Below are 18529 nucleotides of genomic sequence, written 5' to 3'. Positions count from 1 at the left end.
GTGGTGTGAAAATGGGGAAGGAAAAAAAACCTTTAGATAAATTGGTTTTAGATAATTTGGAAAAGGAGGGTTTGAAAGGAAAATGAAAGACACTGACACTAACCACATGTCTGGACAGTAGCAGCTGCATTCAGGCTTCAATTGTGATTTACAGTTCAGAGGAAGAGATCTAGGGTAATGAAGCCCAAAGCAGGGGGAATCCCAATGACACCTATGGCCAGAGTAGGCAGATAAGGTATTGTTAAAGGGTGAACACTGATAGCTGCTTTGCATCAATTGGAGGAGTATCCAGGACATTTAATATTCCTAATGTTTACATTTTATTTTATACTACTGGAAATAGATTAAGTCAAATGGAAAGAAATGAAGCTTGTTAAATGGGCTTTGAAGAAAAAAGTTCTTAACGATGTAAAGAAAACCCATAATAACTTAAACGTTTGCTTAAATAAGGGCTCAATGCAGATTAAAAGCAACTTTGCTTTTTAATTATTAGATAGAATATTACCATTTAACTTGTTATAATATGCTATAGAGTTTTTTCTAGATCCTTAAAATTGACATGAAAAACACTGAAGAAAGTTCTACTTAAAAATGTTTGAATTTGTAATATAGTGCCTTTAGGGTTTTTTTGGTTTTGTTTTGTTTTGCTTCCCTCATTGATCAGAAGTTCCCATTTTGTTACTTGCGTACCTAACAAATGACTGTTCCAGATATGTGAGAAAACAGTTTTGTAGTGTGAAAAATTAAATTTATACCTGGGTCTTGAAATGAATTCTTTTTGTAGTAACATGAAGGAGGGAGTGATACTAGGATTTTTAAAAGAATTGTTATATATTGATCTACAAATAATTTGGCAGGATAAAGAACATAAGACTCGAAACAAAGTTTTAGTTTTGAGACCTGAGTTTTCCATGTTAAAATACATTTTAATATGTTATTTTTTAACTAGCTAAAGAAAGTATGTTGTGCATCTGTCTTATGTTTCTATATTGTTCTCTTCTCCAAAATACTAACATACATAAACATGTCTTAGTGGACAGCTCATGGGAATGAAAGTCTGGGGTCCCAGTTCTGTTACATAGCAGTAGTAGGCAACTCTGTGGGCTTTAAGTTCCTTTTCAGTAAAACTAGAGTCTCACTCTAATGTGCTGTGAATATGAATATACTTTTCTGTTAACTTGTACATTTAGTATTCCTGCCACTCTTGATTGGCATTTTTGGAGGGCCTATAGCTCTTTAAATGGGTGCCTGTCATTTCTAGATGTAGAAATTACATGGTGCTGTGTGTGCCAGCTGTTCTATCCTACTTTTTTAGTCCCCTCCATACAGTTAGCAGAAACTTATTTTGATGGACTAGGCACTAGGGTACTTTTTATAATTAAAATGTGGAAGGTGTTTTCTCCATATTTCATAAAAATTGCATCTAACTTTCTATAAAGTAAATTCTCAGTGTGTAATCTCGTGGTAGCAAATCCCTGATGAACTCTTTCCTTTCCAGTCATCCATCTACATCATCATTCAAACAGAGATCAGGAGGATAACACATTTCATCTTTGTAGAAAGTTTAATATCTTGCAGTAAATTAAAATCCCCAAAATATGTGTTGTCCCCAGAAACTTGTAGAACCTTTTCTTTTCTGTTGAGACCTATGCCAGGCCCCTTTGATTTCTTCATAATGTGTGATAGAAAAGCAAACAGCAATGAACTGGTGTGGTCGTCCTGGGTCTATAGATTAATTAGTATGTGGAGATTGGATGGTGGAGGCACAGAAGTCATTTTGTGACCATTACTATAATTTTCTTCTTTATTTTTATTTTTTACATTTTTATGTGGTGGTATTGGAAATTGAACCCAGGGTCTTTTACAAATTTTTTTGTTTGCTTTTAATTTCTGTTTTGAGACAGAATCTAAATTGTTCAGACTAGCCTCAAACTTGTAATCCTCCTTTACCTACTCAATACTAGATATTATAGGTATGTGCCACCATGCCTGGTTTCCTTATAACCCTTCTAAATATGCCTGCCTGTATTCTCTTCCCCTCAGGTATTTATTTAATGCCAACATGGAGATGAAGAAAGAGGGATGGCAAAAAAACATATTGTATACCAGACTTTGCCCTTTTTTGTGTTTGAAAATCACCTTATTGCCATATGATTACTGGTATTCAAAATCAACTCAGCCACCTTCTAACAAAAATGGCCAAATACTAGTTTTCTGTAAATATTTATGAAATTATAGCTTAGCATATATGCATAAGAACATTTTTTGACCTAAGGCTTTTAGAAAGTATCTAGAGGTTTTTCTTAAAAACAAAATCCATTTTAAAAAATTAATTAATTATGTTTTAAATTGGCGGGCTAGTTGCAGAATTGAATTCGGGACCTTATACTTGCCAGACAGGTACTTATAGCGCTGAACTATATCACCGGCCCCAACAAAAACCATTTTTAAAGATACTAAACTTATTTCACAAAAAGAAAATAAATCTTTAAAAAGTATGCAGAATTATTTAAAGCTTACTTCAAATTTTCATACTTTTCAGATTTTATTTTGAATGGCTTAAAAAAAAAACCACCCCTTTCATTGTTCAAGTTGATGTGAAGCCCTCAGGCTTAGGAACAACTAACTCTCTGTTGCCCTCGCTTGATACCTGTCTTCTCACAGTTTTCTGCTGTGAACTTTGAGCTGTGCAGAGTAAAGGCTGTCTAGGCTGCCCTAGCTTAGTCTGATCCACTCCTGCTCTGGAGAATCCTGAATTAAAAATAGTCTGACCATCTGCTGGCAGATGAGACAAGTGAGCTATTTTTAGTTTCAAAGAATTTAGGATTGTTGTAGGATTGGGTTTGACAGTAGCATTGTTTCTTTATCAAGGAGGGTATAATTGAGACATCCCAGACAGCCCTTTTATAAATTTTAGGAGTTTCTTTGATGTTAGGGCTCTGACTAGTTCAACTTATGCACCTTGACTTTGGATATGTATAAAGATACTCTGTTAGAAAGGATTCAAGGTTGGGAACTGGCACTTATATGAAAAAAGAATAAGCATTAGAAGATAGTTTTAAAAAGGAAGGGAAGTAACTGGAATGGTACACATGCCTATAATCCTAGCACAGACTCTGAGGCAGGAATCCTTAGAGTTTGACTTTGAGTTTGAGTTTGAGTGAGTTGAAAGCTAGCCTGGAGATAGATACTCTTTATAATTTAAAAAAAAAAAGTAAATAACTACAAAGGATCAGAAGCATGTATAGAAGTAGTGGTAAAGTGAGGAGTTTCCCACCAGGATAATAGGAGAATGATGGAAAAAGAGAATTTTCATTAGAGGAATAATTTTTGGCTTTAAAGGTTATAAATTTATGTTGCTTATCAAAAAGTGATCCTACTGACCTTGTTTCCTTACAGTATGAGTCTGTTACCTTTAATTATAGTTTTCTCTCGAAATGTAAATACAGTTTTGACACTCAAACTTTATAGAATGTTTTGCCTTCTGCTTCAGTGATCCCATTTTTTTCTCCAATTCTTATTTTGGAGGCAGTGTTATAAAAAAGGGATATATGAATGGAGAGAAAAATATGTGCTTTGGTCCCACTTTTATGTTATTTTTAGTAACTCAATTTTTGTCTTTTTTTACCATCTACCATAAAATGACTTATTCCCAATGTCCTGCACACACTGACCCTTTTAATTATAATTTAATTCAATTAAGAAGTCATCTTTTAAAAAATGTCTGTGATATCTGAAATAAAAAATGTTTTTAGTAAGCCAGACTGCCTAAACTTTTGAGATAGCTCAGGAGGAAGAATATGATGAATGCAAAAGTTGGAAGGATGAGCTTAGGAACATTTGTCCTTTTTTTCCTATTACTGATTGGTTTTAAGACCCTTGCTGCAGTATAGCATGGAATGAAATAAATGTCTTTGAGTCCGAATTCTAGTAGAAAGTCTTTGAAACATTAAGTTTGGGTTAATTAAGAACTTTTCATTGCAGGGTATAATCTGTTTCTATTTTGGAAATTTACATTATACATGAATACTTTTAAGATTCTGAAAAATTCATATCCTCCAAGGAAGAAACCTGCTCAATTTTGTTTAGCTTTTTCTAAATTAACTTGACCCCTTTTCAGTGTATAGTATTAGTGCAGTTAACATCTGGGACACATTGCTCCTTGGAAATAACTTTAGGACTCTTTAAGGGGAAAGATAGATACACTATAACCTACCTCCTGAGACCATCTTTTCCAACAGAACAGTCATGTGTAGTGGGAAAGTTGTTGTCCTGTTGACAGTATGAGAAGGAGAAGAAAGGCAGAAGAGCAGCTGGACTAATCTAAATAAGAAGACTGCTTTTCTAAGTAGCACTTTTTTTTTTTTTTTACTTCAACTTGTAGCAACAGATAAATAGCACTTTTTACTTTTCTTTTTTTTTTCCATCCCGTGACAGGGAACTAGTTTATCTTGCTAAGGCTTACCTTACGGAGAAAGTTATTAATGGAAAGTGATTTGGGGAAATATTTATCATATTTCCCGTGTAATAGATGAAGGAAAGTTGAAAAGGAAAAATGCATGGGTAAATTATTATTGCAGTTTCAAAACAGGTAGATTCTTGTTGGGTACAATGACACATGTTTGTAGCGCCTACCTCTTAGGAAGCTGAGGTGGAAGGATTACTTAAGCCCTAGAACCCTGGACACTGACAATATAGGGACATCCCCATCTGAAAAGTAACGAAAACTAGATGTATTTTTACTTAGATATTTGTGGAATTCATCATATATTTTAGGTACTGTTCCTAATGATGTGCCAATAACAATAAAGTGCAAGATGGTTTTATGGAACATTATAGTGTGAGAAGGATAATAAAGATCACAATTATTTTATCAGGTTGTTTCTAAAGAAATAGTTTAGAAAAGTAAGGGAAACATAGGAGTGCTACTTTAGCTAGTGTTGTCAAGAAAGGACTCTTGACATTTGAGCAGAGAAGTAACAGGGATTTAGCCTTACAAGCTATGTGGGTGAAGCAGGAATAGGAAACTGAAAGATGAGTGTGTGCTTGGTATGTTTCAGAATCCAAGGAGGCTTCTGTGCCTGGGAGAGAGTGCAAAAAACAGAGAGCAGATTTTGGGTTTTAAGTGTGGGAAAGCTACTGGAGAATTTCACATTATTAAAGGCTCACTGTGGCAGATATGAAACTTAGTTGAGGCCAGTGATAGTGTGTATCTTGAAAGTGTTCGCAAGTTTTTCTGAGAGAGTGGTTGAATGATGACATCCAGATTGTAGTCAGAGGTACAGGATGATTGGAGCTGGCATTCATATTAGTGGAGAAACATAAGGACAGTGAGCTTTTGGAAAATAGCTTTTTATATAAGAAAAACAATTTCACTTAGCATTTTACATGTATTTTGTAATTCTTCAATGATGAACTTTTATGATGATGTAATGGGACATATTTTCCTAAGAACACATTATAGTGTATGGATAGAGTGATACGAAACAATTTGGAGTTGTCAGTTCTTTTCAGTGAATTTTTTTTTTGTTGTTGTTCCTGTAGTGTCTTTTACTTGTTTGATTCCTTCTGAGACAGGATCTTTGCAGATACAAAGATCTCACTATGAAATCATCTTGGATTTAGAGTGAGCCTTAAATCCAAGTTCTTAAAAGAGGAAGGGAATCCAGAAGTTTTTATGCTAGTACATACCTGTAATCCCAGTACTTTGGGAAGCTGAAGCAAAGGCAGAGGATGTGTCTTAGTGTGACAGTCCTAGATTCAGTTCCCATTACAGGAGAAAAGAGGAGAAAGAAACACAGAAACACATGAAGGAAGATGGCCATGTGAAAATGGAGGTGTAAATTTAGAGTTATGCTGCCACAGTCAAGAGGCAATGCTAGAAGCTCAAAAGGGCACATGCTTCTCTGCAACCTTCAGGGATAGCATGGTTTTGCTAACTCCTTGACTTTAGATATCTGGCATCCAGAACTGAGAGAGAGTAAATTGCCGTTGATTTTATGGTAATTTATTTAGGCAGCTCTTGAAAGATAATAAAAGTGCCGTTTATCCTAACATTTTTGTCGTACCACATTTCCCCAAAAATAAGACCTAACTAGAAAATAAGCCCTAGCATGATTTTTCAGAATGCTAGAAATAGTGTACTATAAACCCTACCCCAAATAGAAGCCCCAGTTAAGATTTTCAGCTAGACACATTTAGTACATTAGTACTACTAATTAGTACTACTAAACACATGATGATCTTGTTGAATTACCAAAAAGATATATATATATATGTATATGTATATATAGGTATATGTATATGAATAATTGGATTGATTGTAACACTTAAATGGTAATGTAAAGTTTTTATAGTCAGGATTTACAGGGGAATAGATTTAACACAGGATGCATAATTTATAGGATTATTTTATAATATGCACCCAAAGAATCAAATGTGAAAGAGTGTGGGAAATCTTTCTACACAATAGAGACCCAAAGAATCCAGCTGAAGACCTAGATAAGAGGCTGTGGCAGTATCCTCCATGAGTGTGACTGGAGGCCTAGAGCCCATGACAATGTCTCATGCAAATCTGTATCAAGGATCTGCACTGGCACAGCCCAAAGGCCTGTGGTAGAAGCTAGAAAGTCTGTACCAGTGGACTTTCTCTACTAGCCCCCAGGTTTTTAAGTAATGCTTAACGTATGGAGCAGAGCTCTCTCAAAAGAACCACAACCATCCTCAGTGACAGTGAGGACCTGCGGTTCTCTGATGAGAACATCTGAGTTCATATCAGGAAAACCAGCATGACAGGCTTCTTCAGGAGAATCAGCAGCATACTATCTTCCCCTCCAGTACTCTTTTTTATGCTGTTGGCAACAACCTTCACTTCAGCTGGTTGTTACAAGGTGACCACCATTTGTCAGTCCACCACAAAATTATAGTTAAGTATTTGTAAATACCCAAGCAAGAACCTTTGGACAAGAGAGAACATCCATGTAAATGGATAACCTTCAGACTTACTGCTGAATGCTCAATCGGAGTATAGACCCAGTGCATGAATAACATGTACACTTGATGATGAATGTGGTTGTGTGTAGTTTGAATCTTCATAGTGCTTAGTTCAATATATCGTATGTTGTAACGATGCACTACAAGCAGTCTACATGGACAAGTGCTCATTTAGGGGAATTCTATTACTATACATGAGAGATTAGGGTCAGTGATTCTACAGGAAATGGAATTGCAAGAAACTCAGGATGGAATTGGGAGTTTGGAGAGTTCAGACCATGTTCCAAAGGATGACATTACTGTATTTCAATAAATACAGATTTTTTTTTACATAAATAAATGTAGATTGTAATTCATGCAAAACAATAAGACATTGATCTGAAAATAAGCCTTATTGTTCCTCTGGAGCAAAAAATTAATATAAGACCTGGTCTTTTTTTTTTTTATTTAAAGAAAAGGAAACAAAAAAAAAATACATGGAGATAAAAAAGAGTAGAAATAATACAAAATTACAGAAAAATAAACGGTAAGAAATCGCTGGTTGATAAATTACATATTGTCATCTTAGAAATAGCTGTTCAGGTTACAAAATTAAAGTATTTAAAATGACATTCAAAAAGTGACACTGCAACCAGTTCTGCTCATTGATCGAACAAAAACTCAGTAGTATGGTTATCTGTCCTACACACTTGTTTTACATCTCAAAGAGGGTAAGATTAAACATTTCAAAACAGAACAAAACAGTTAAAAAAACAATTTAAAGAAATACAGATTTCAAAGCAAGTCCACTGGAGATTTTCACTGTCTGTCTAACTGTCTCTAGTTTCTTACCAATAGTTGTCCCCATATTCACCCACATTATATACATATTGCATGTTATAGAAGTAATCAAATCATCACAGGATGATGAAGGCTTTCCAGGTCTTCAAGATCTACCACTGGGGAAGACAATAATCTTACCATCACATCTTTCATTCTCTTTGTGGTAGCCGTCCCCATCTTTACATATGCTGAAACTGAACCCAAGAGACTAGACTAATATCATTCTGATCAGTGAATAATAGTATTGTTAGAATTTATATCATAATGCTAAAAATTAGCATTGGGTTTCTTAGTGTCTCCTTTTCAGAGTATCTGTTCATTACATCTTGCATTATATAATCTGTTCCCGTAAATAATTTTTTTAAAAAGTCTCATGTGTGAATTTCTACATATATATCTATCCTCTCTGTATTATAGGGAAAAACAAATCATAACAAGACAGCAAAACAAATTCCCAGAAAAACATGCAATGGATAAGACATATAAGACCACAATATAGGTGATCTTCCGTAGTTACTATTATTTTCTCTTGTCATTTTCAATAGACTTGTCCACATCATCGGTTTAATATAGTTAAACATAGTATTACCTATTTTTATAAAAATACAACCTCGAAAGCATTGTAGAATTTGAGAGCTGTTAATAATTAATACCAGTATGGATATCCTTTACATCCTGTCATCTTCAGAGTAGTTGCCTCTACTTTTAGGGTTGATACTAACAAGCATACTAAATTCAAATAAAATCAGCCAAGGCAAACTGTGGTCTTATGAATCGGATTCAATTAAGATCAGTCATAGTAAGACAATGTAAGTAATACAGGATTTCAGTTTAAGTTACCTTTGGGTCAAATGTCCATACCCTCAAATCTGACATGGGTGGACAGATCAGAACAAATTAAATTCAAACTAAATATGATGATAAGACTACTGTGTCTTTTAAACCCTGATACACTATTAACAATGACCTTTGCCTTTTTTTATAGTGTTTCAGAGCTGTCTATACTAAGGACGATAGCTTACTGTCTCTGCCTCATGTCTACTACTCCACTTTTCTGCTATAGTTTGTCCACCTTATTCCCTCATTCCACTGTCTGTTCCGTTCATTGAGGCCTCTCTGCCACTGTTGCTGGAATCCTGGTATCCCTTCCTCTCTCTGGAATGTCCTTCAGCACTCTCTGTAGGGTTGGATTGGTGGCCGCGAACTCCCACAGTTCCTCCTTGTCTTGGAAGCATCTTATTTCTCCATTAATTTTGAGAGAGAGTTTTGACCGGTATATGAGTCTTGGTTGCATATTATTTTCTTTCAGGACTTGGAATATTTCTCCCCATTCCCTTCTTGACTTAAGAGTTTGTGTTGATAAGTCTGTTGTTATTTTGATAATTTTCCCATTGTAGGTAATCTGCTTCTTTGCTCTGGCTGCTTTTAATATTCTGTTCTTTTGGTGGATTTCTGGAATCTTGATTATTATATGTCTAGGCATAGATCTGTTTTGGTTATATGTAGCTGGTGTTCTGTATGCCTCTTTTATCTGGATATCATTTCTTTTTGCTATACATGGGAAATTTTGCTTTAATATATCTGAATATTCTTTGTATTTCATTCTTGGTTGCTCCTGCTTCCTCATTCACATTCTTTATTCTTAAGTTATGTATCCTTTTGTTGTCTTCTAGCCTTTGAATTGTTTCTTTCTGGTTCCTTGTTATTTTTAAGAGGTTTTTTTTCATGATCATATGTTATAAATCTCTCTTCAAGTTTCAGAAGGCTGGCTTTAGTTTCTGTCAGGGCATTTTGCCAGTGTACAATGGAGTTTTTAGTTTCCTGGTAATCTCTTTGGATTTGTTTCATGTATTCTAAGTTATGTTTAAATTCTTCTTCAGAAGTTTCTCTTTCTTTTCTGATTTCCTCAGTTCTTCCATCTGTGTTCTCTTGGGCAGGGCTTGTCATTTCTTTAATTAATTTCTTTATATCTTGCTTCATTTGGATCAGGAGTACAGCTTTAAATTCATCTATGAGGTCATGGAGGTATTTTTTAATCTCAGCTGATGCTGTGTCCAGTATTCGATGGTTACCGTGCTTGTTCTCTTCAGTGTTTACTTCTCCAGGCTTATTTTCTCCTGTTGGGCAGCTGGAGATTTTTTTTATTCTTATCTCTTGTCATGTTTCTGGTTTCTTTCAGACTGGTGTGTCCTGGGGGTCTCTGGCCCTCTCTGTATTGCTTAGGGCCTTTCAGAAGCGTGCTGACTTGAGTTTTTGCTGTCTTCCCCAATTTGCTGTTATCTGGGGTAGGCAGGGATACAGGGAAGGTGCAGGCTAGCCTCCAGCCTCTGTGCCAGCCAATTGTAAATTAGGCTGTACTTTCTGGATGTCACAGAGTTGCGACTATTTTGTATCTGCTTATTGGGCCCCAAGCAGAGGCTTGGTTCAGCCCCAGCAGATCCTGCCAGTTCTCTCTGTGCCAGAAGCAGCTGACTAATGTCACCGTGGCACAGGGTTCTGCCCCAATCCCAGCTGTTCTCTTCCAGACCTCTCTGTGCCAGGAGTACCCGGACAGCGGGTCTGCCCAGTTCCAAGATGTCTTCTACTAGTTCTCTGTATGACGCTGAAGCCAACACGGCACCAGGCTCTGCCCAATTTCAAGATGTCCTCCACCAGACCTCTCTGTGCCAGGGGAGACTTGGTGATGTCACCGAGCTGCAGGTTCTGCCCAACTCTAAGATGTCTTCTGCCAGACTCTCTGTGTTATTGATGTCGCCATGGTGGCGGGCTCTGCCCTATTCCAAAATGTTCTCTGGCCAGTCACAGCTGCCCCAGGACCCAGTCCCCAGCACTCACCAGAGCTTGGTGCAGGTCTTCCTCTTGAGTCTACTGCACGCTACGCTGCTTGCCTTCACTGTGTTCCCGGCACAGCGTGGAATGGTCAGAAAACTGCACAGTGTTCGGCTTTGGAGCTTCAGAGCTTTTCACAATCTCCTCCTGCGCAGCCGGACGGCCCTGGCTGCTTTGCGGGGTCCCAGGTCCCAATTTCCAGCAGTCACCAAAAGCCATCACAGCTTTTCCTGTTGGGTCCACTGGTCAGTTTGCCACATTAAAGGCGCGGGATTTGCAGCCTCCCGTTATCAGCCTTCGCAGTCTCAGCATGACTTTAAATCCTCCAGCCGTGTTGTCTTGGTTAATAAGAATCGTTATCCATTCGTCTGGCCCTCTCCATGTTGTCATATTCTAGCATCTAATATGATTTCTCCAGAGAGACTCTCTGCCCAATCCCCTAGCAAGCTGCCATTTTTTTTTCTCCCCAAGACCTGGTCTTATTTTCAGGGAAATATAGTAGTCACTTTTCTATCACTAGACACAAGACCAAGCAACTACAATTTAAAGGAAGGGTTTATTTAGGCTTATGGTTTCAGTTCATGGGCAACAGGCTCCAAGGAAGAAACATGACGGCGGAGGGATGTGGCAGAGGAAAAGACTTACTCATGGCAGCCAGGAAGCAGTTAGCCAGAGAGCAAAGGGAGGTCCCTTCTCCTACTAGCATATTCAGCTACTGAACTTAACAGTGGATGAGTCCACTGAGGAGTATGGTACCCCTTGATGCAATCACCATTAGCACACATGAAAATTTTGGGAGGTATTTTAGATCTAAAGTAATAACACCTGTCAGTCTCAGTTTGATTTCTCTTTGCACTTCTACTTATAGAGTCTGCCAAATACACATTTACACAATCAGGTACTATCTTTGACTCATCTCTAATTGTTTCATAACTTTAGAAGGCAGTGATTCTTAAGTTTTAATGTGTTAAGTAGAATGTTTTGGAAAAAGAGGATTCTGTAATCAAGTATTTAAAAATTTTGTATTCTGCTTTGACATTTTGTTTTGCTTAGATGTAGACTTCATATAACAATTGTGTGTGTAACCCACAGTGTATATCACCTTTTAATTCAGGAAAAATAATCCTTAAAATATTTTATGGCAAAATATTACCTATGTCAATATCTTGAATACTCCACAGGGCCATTAGTTTCTATCAATTTCTTTCCTTTTCTTTTTTTTTTTTTTGTCTTTTTCCTTTTTATCGGTACCGGGGATCGAACCCACGACTTCCTGCTTGCAAGGCAGGCGCTTATGCCGCTGAGCGAAATCCCCAGCCCCAGTTTCTATCAATTTCGAATCCAAAATATATACTTAACCAGCTGATCAACAACTCTTTGTCTCTCCAGAACTTTTCTGAGAAATGCAAGAATTAAAAATATGAGTACTGTAGGTCAAGTACTTTCTTTCTTTTTTTTTTTTTTTGGTACCAGGGATCGAACTCATGACCTCAAGTGTGCCAGGCAGGCAGGCGCTTATGCCACTGAGCTAAATCCCCGGCCCGGTCAAGTACTTTCAATACTGTAAAATATGAAGGCCAAGCACTTTATTATTATTATTATTTTGATGTCAGAATTAAGTCCAGACCAAGCACTTTTAACAGAGAAAAATCCTGATGGCCTTTATTCCAGTCTGCTTTTACAATTTCAAGAAATTGAGCAGTGTTCTTATTTTTAACTTTCTTCAGGCCATTTTAACAGTAAAATTATAAAAATATCACCCTGACGTATTTAACCTGTAGATAACCATTATGAACTGGTTTTTCCCTTTGGCTTTAGGTGTTGATCACAGAGATGTAATGTATACTAGGCAAACAGTATACCACTACACTGTACTCCAGCCACTGTTCACTTTTCAAAAATGAAAAACAAAAAACTATTGCGGTATAGTTTACATGTTATAAAATTTAACCATAATGATTACCGGTAAATTTCCGTAGTTGTATAGTCATCCTTATAATTTAGTTTAAAGACCTTTTCCCCATCACCTTAAAAAGATCCCCAGTGCCTATTTGCAGTAATCTTTGATGCTACCAACAGTTCCACACATCTACTAAACTACTTTCTGACTCTGTCTTTTCTTTATATTTCAAATAAATGCAGTTCAATTGTACATAGATGGTGTTTTGTGTCTGACTTCTTTCAATCAGTGTGTTTTTTAAGTTCATTCATGTAGCATATGTCAACACTTCATTTCTTGGTATATTGGTGAACATAATATTTCATTGTTTGGACATACGAGTTGTGTCCCTTATCCAAAACTTGAGATAAAAGATGTTTCAGATTTCAATCTTTCAGATTTTGGAATATATTTTGTTATTATAGCATTCTTTTGTTTTTATTAGTACAATATATATTTTCCTGATCACATTGATTGTAGTGAATTTGTACCCCTACACAATATATTTTAATTCTTTTTCCCATTCCCCTCCCCTCCCTTCAACTCTTCTTCCTCTCCCATTTACAAAAGTTAGTTTGCATTTTTTCCCTCCATTCTCTTTCTTTAAAAATCTCTTTTCCCTTCCCTTTTGCCTCCTCTTGTTCCCTTTCCCATTTGAATGTGTTCTTCCTACTTCCGAACATCTAATCCTCCATTTTACTCCTTTATCCTTTGAGTTTTTCACATAAGAGAAACAGTGCAATATTTCAATTCATGTGTCTGGTTTATTTCATTTAAAATTATGGTCTCAAGGTACATCCATTCACCTAAAAAATGACTCCAGTTTATCCTCCTTTGTGGCAGAGTAGTACTCCATTGTATGCAAATAGCATTTTTTCTTTATCCTTTCATCAATTGAAGGGCATATGAGTCATTTCCAAGATTTAGCTATTATAAATTATGCTTCTATAAACATGGGGATGCATATATCCTTCTGATATACTCTTAAGCATTTCAAGAAGATACCTAGAAAAGGAAGCATTCTTAATCCAGAACTCTGAAATGCTCCAAAATCTGCAATGTTTTTAGTGCTGTCCTGACACTCAAAAAGTTCTGGATTAATTTGGAGATTTTCAGATGAGGCATATGCCCAGCCAGTACCTCCGATTGCTTATGCATTCGCCAGTTCATATACATTTGGGTTGAATAAGTAATGCTGCTGTAATTATTTGTGTGTAAGTTTGTGAACATAAATTATTACTTTGGTGTATAACCTAGGAATGGACTTGCTAAGGCTGCATGATAAGTTTATGTATGAAGTATTATCTTACTGAACTGTTAACTTTTTTCTAGACTTTATTCTACACACATACACTAGATTTGTCAAATATGCAAACATTCTTCAACAGTTTGAGCAATTTAATTTCTAAGGCAGTTGTAGGAAAAGGAAGAACAACTAACATGTATTGAACATTTATGTATGTCAGCTTCTGTGCCAATTTAATACTTTATTGGCTTTATCTTAATTAGTATTCGAAATAACCTGTTTGAGTACAGTACAGTAATTATCTACATTTTATAGTTGAAGAAACTGAATGTGAAGTTTGTGTTTGGCAAATGGGAATATAACTACACAGAGCTGCTTTGGAGCTTGCTCAGTACCTGCTTTTTGGCTTAAAGTGGTAGTCCTGCATCTTTAACTACTATATTATATGTTTATAAGTAAAGGTTACAAAAAGGATAAGAAGGACTGCAGTGGAAAGGAAGAGTAGTTATGTAAAAAGGACAAAGCATTAAAAAAAAAACCCTCAGCAATACAGGAAAATATGCTTTGTACCGTGTGAGTTCATATTGGCATCCCTGAATCTATCATGCAAATTCAACTTTCTGCATTCTGCTTTAAGAAGTATACAGATTCTATGTACTATATTCCCATGTGTCTTTAACAGAGTTTTGAAGTTTTGCTAATATAAGCCATCTGGAAATTTTAGCTCTCCTGAACCAAGGTGTTTGGGTAGGCTAGCTTTAATTGTACATGTATCCCTAATCCTTTAAGAGTTTGTAACATCTCAAATTACTTTAAAACAGAATCTTAATAAAATTTTATCTTGTGTAAAATTATAAAGAAGACTGTTACCTAAAAATATTGCCTTTCTCAGTGGCTTCTATCAGTACAATATATAAATGTAGCTACTATATAATTACAATTTTCAATTTCTGTGCTCATAAATGTCATATACGTTTTGTGAGTGTCTCTGTATGAAGAGAGATGTGTGTGTGTTGTCTTGCTACATAGCATTTTAATATTGTCATTTGTTTAAATGTTTTTAACATGTTTTTAATGAACATTTAAATTCTGTACTTAAAATTACTTTCTACAGAATTAAGTGTTCTGTATATAGAACTAGAATAGATTCTTTAAGTTTGAGATCATTAAAAAAAATAAAAATTAAAAATTAAAAAAAAGATTGAGATCATTGGGTTAGAATATGACCAGTTATGACTTACTCCTTCAGGCAAGATTCCCATAATCAGGTGCAACAGTAGAGTACTAAGAAAACAAGACACGGTGTTTGTTCTGCTTAGATTTATTGGTTGTGATCCATTTTTCATCTTGTGTATTTTTTTCTGTCCTAAAAAGCCACCTATAATAGCTAACATACTTTTGCATATATTTGATAAATTTTTACTTTTTGTATTTTTTATAGGCTTTACTAGAGCATGTCTTAATCTGTTTGAGCCACTATACAAAATAAACCAATGGCTTAGAAACAAAATATAGTGGCTTACATTTCTGGAGGCTGGGAAGTCAAAGATCCTTGTCTGTTGAAGTTCTATCCCTCATAGGCAGTACTTTCTAGTTGTATTCTAACATGGAAGAAGCAAATAAACTCTTCATGGCTTTTAAAAAAATTTTTTTTAACTTTGTAAAATATTTATTATTTTTAGGTGTTAGGAATCTGATCCTAACGTTCCATGTTAGGCAGACTCCCCAGGCCTCTTCTCCTTTACTGTCCTCTCTCCTTCCCTCCTTTCTTCTTGAAGGACTGAGGGATTGAATCCAGGGGCATTGTCACTGAACTACATCCCCACATTTTTTTTTTTTTTAAAGACAGGATCTAAGCTTTCCATTTGAACTTGGTCTTCCTATTTTATCCTCTCTCAGGGCTGGGATTACAGATGTGCCCTCTTTAAAATTTTAAAATTTTATTTTGAAAGAAAGTCTCACTAAGTTGCCCAGACTGACCTTGAACTTGTGATCCTCTTGCCTCAGCCTCCCAAATAGCTGAAATTGCAGGCATATACTCCTGTCTCCCTCTAGCTGCTTTTATAATAAGGGTACTTAATCCCGTTCATGAAGTCTCCACCCTCAGTGACCTAGTCATTTACCAAAGCCTCAACCTCTTACTATTAGGAATAAACAAACTTTATACCACAGTAAGTAGGGTAAATTATGAGATCTGATTTAACAAGTTCATTTTTTCCCTCTGAATTGATAGATGATGTAGCTTGTTCCTAAGTAATTTAACATCATATCTTATTTCATTATTATTTTTAATTTATACTAGCATACCATTAATATGGTATCTGATAGGACTGATGAGTCTGCATTGGCTCTTTTAGTATTGCTTGCTTTTCCAAATGATTTAGAATCTTTCAGTTTTCTAATGTTTACATTAGAAAATTTTAGAATTTTAGAATTTCTAAGAATTTTATTAATATATTAATCAGCTTTCTAAAAACTTTCCTTCACATTTATTACATTTAAAGTGTTATAGTTGGGAAGATGTCGATTACTTTGTTTAACATTTTATTGAATCTTTATTTCGTTCCTTAAATTTTGTTATTTCCCTGATAGTTGAGGATGCAGCAACAAGCAAAAGCTTATGTATAATTTATGTGGTATTATCTTTGGAAATAAGAATGGAACCATATCAATGTCTATGTCTGTTAGAAAAGACCAAATTGCAAATTAGAAGGAAAAGGTACTTTTGTTAGTAATACCATATGTAGCAGATCCTTCCATTAAAGTCAGTTAAAACTGTTAAACTTTTATGTGTAGTTTTCAGTGAGTTATTTTCCTTATAAAATAGTCAAATTATTTTCTCTGCCCAATGGATGAGTGAATAAAGATGTGCTTTTTATATACAGTGGAGTACTGCTCTGCCCTAAAGAAGGATAAACTTGAGACATTTTTAGGGTAAATGGATGCATTTTGAGACTATACTTTTAAGTGAAATAAACTGGACATGTTTAAGCATTATATCGTTTCTCTTGTGTGAGAAACCTAAAGTATAAATTAGGACCAAAACAGATGACAGATAATGGGAAGTAGAAAAAAAAGTTCAGATGGAAAGGGGAGCTTGGGAATGTTGAGGGGAAAGAGATGAAAGGGAAGAAAGAGATTAGAAGAAAAACAAAGTTTGTAAATGAAGAGAGGAGAGCTCAAGATGGAAAGGAGAATAGGGAAAAAAGAATTAAGACATATAATGTACAGGTATAGATTCCCTGTGATTGCAATCATTATGTATATCAGAAGAATACCAATAAAACTAATTAAAAATATTTTTTTCAATTTTTAATTTTCTTTTACATTTTAAAAAGCACACTTGAATAGGCAATTAATGTGCAGAATTCTGATTTCCTTAATAAAATGTTAGGTTCTCAGTATCATCACCATTATAGTTTTTGTTTGCTTGATTTTTCTTCCTTTGAATGCAAAATGTCTTTGTAAAGGTTGGTTACCCATTTTGTTACTAAATTAAAATTATAAATATTTACAAGGCAGTTTTTAGTTTTATATTGTTAAATTGGGTAGCCCTTAATTCAAAATATACTTTCCCAGATTCAGTCTTACTGAAGTTTTCTTACATTTATAAAAGTAATGTTATCTTTCACTGATAGTAAGTAAAGAGCTTTGAAAGATTTTGCCCCACATGCATGTCTAAAACTGTTTTGTACTGTGTAATTAAGGTGTCTTTCAATATTTTGCTTGACTAAAAATTCTTAATGTTAAAGTTTTGTTGATTTAGTAGTGTTTCCATATATTTTGAGCAAGATAGTCAGGCTTTCAGGAAGTAAGAAAGCTGAAATATATGATTTTGGGTATTTAATGTTGTTGAGAATGTTAGCCTTTTCTTCAGTTCTTTTAGTTTTTTTAAATTCTTATTTTTGTCATGAATTTTTCACTTAAAAAATTACGGTAATAATATTGGTTAGCTTTGTTCTACTGCAGTACCTGTGCTGTCACAATGAAATGCCTGTGGCAACTAACTTACATTGAGAAGGCTTATTGAACCCTCGGTTTTGGAGGTTCAAAGGCATGGTGCCTGCATTAGTTCAGTTCTGCTGAAGAGGTAGATGGTGGCACATTATGACAGAAGAATGTGTGGGAACAAAAGCTCAATCTCAAGCCAGAAAGAGAAGATCAGGTCCTATATTCCATTTAAGTGCACACACACGTGCACCTAAGTATTTCTCACTAGGCCTCACCTTCCAAAGGTTCTGCTACCTCCTAGTAGCGCCATCCTGCAAACCAAGTCTTCAATTACAGACTTTTGGAGGACCCTCAAGCCAGTATCCAAATCCCAGCCATATTTCAGTTCTTTTTTTTTTTTTTTTTTGTAGACTGAAGTGACCTTTAAACTCCTATGCTCAGCTTCCAAATACTGAGACTATAGGTATATAGCATGCTCCCAGCTTATTTCATTTTTTTTAACTGTTCCTTCCCTCCTGATTTTCTTTCCTTCCTTTGTAAATTCTCAGAATCTATTTTATTGATAATGAAACATTCATCACTCATAAAGACAAATTTTAAAGCCACTGAGACACTTTAAAAATAAGAGTGCCCAGATGTGGTGGTGTAAGCCTGTAATTCTAGCATTCAGGAGATTGAGGTAGGCAGAACACGAGTTTGAGGCCTGCCTAGGCTGCATATTGAAATCCTGACTCAAAAAATCAAAAAAA

At 35.4% G+C, this 18529-nt stretch overlaps 1 protein-coding gene across 2 annotated transcripts in view; it reads left to right on the top strand.

The window, feature by feature from the left end:
- Arfgef1 (ADP ribosylation factor guanine nucleotide exchange factor 1) overlaps positions 1-18529 on the top strand; it is a 127810-nt gene that overhangs the window by 778 nt on the left and 108503 nt on the right. The window lies entirely within an intron of this gene.

This window comes from Cavia porcellus, unplaced genomic scaffold (genome assembly GCF_034190915.1).
Source record: "Cavia porcellus strain 051 isolate PalLab524CR breed Dunkin Hartley unplaced genomic scaffold, mCavPor4.1 scaffold_10, whole genome shotgun sequence".
Classification (NCBI taxonomy): domain Eukaryota; kingdom Metazoa; phylum Chordata; class Mammalia; order Rodentia; family Caviidae; genus Cavia; species Cavia porcellus.
Note: the sequence above shows the minus strand (reverse complement) of the source record. Positions and strands in the feature narration are given on the sequence as shown.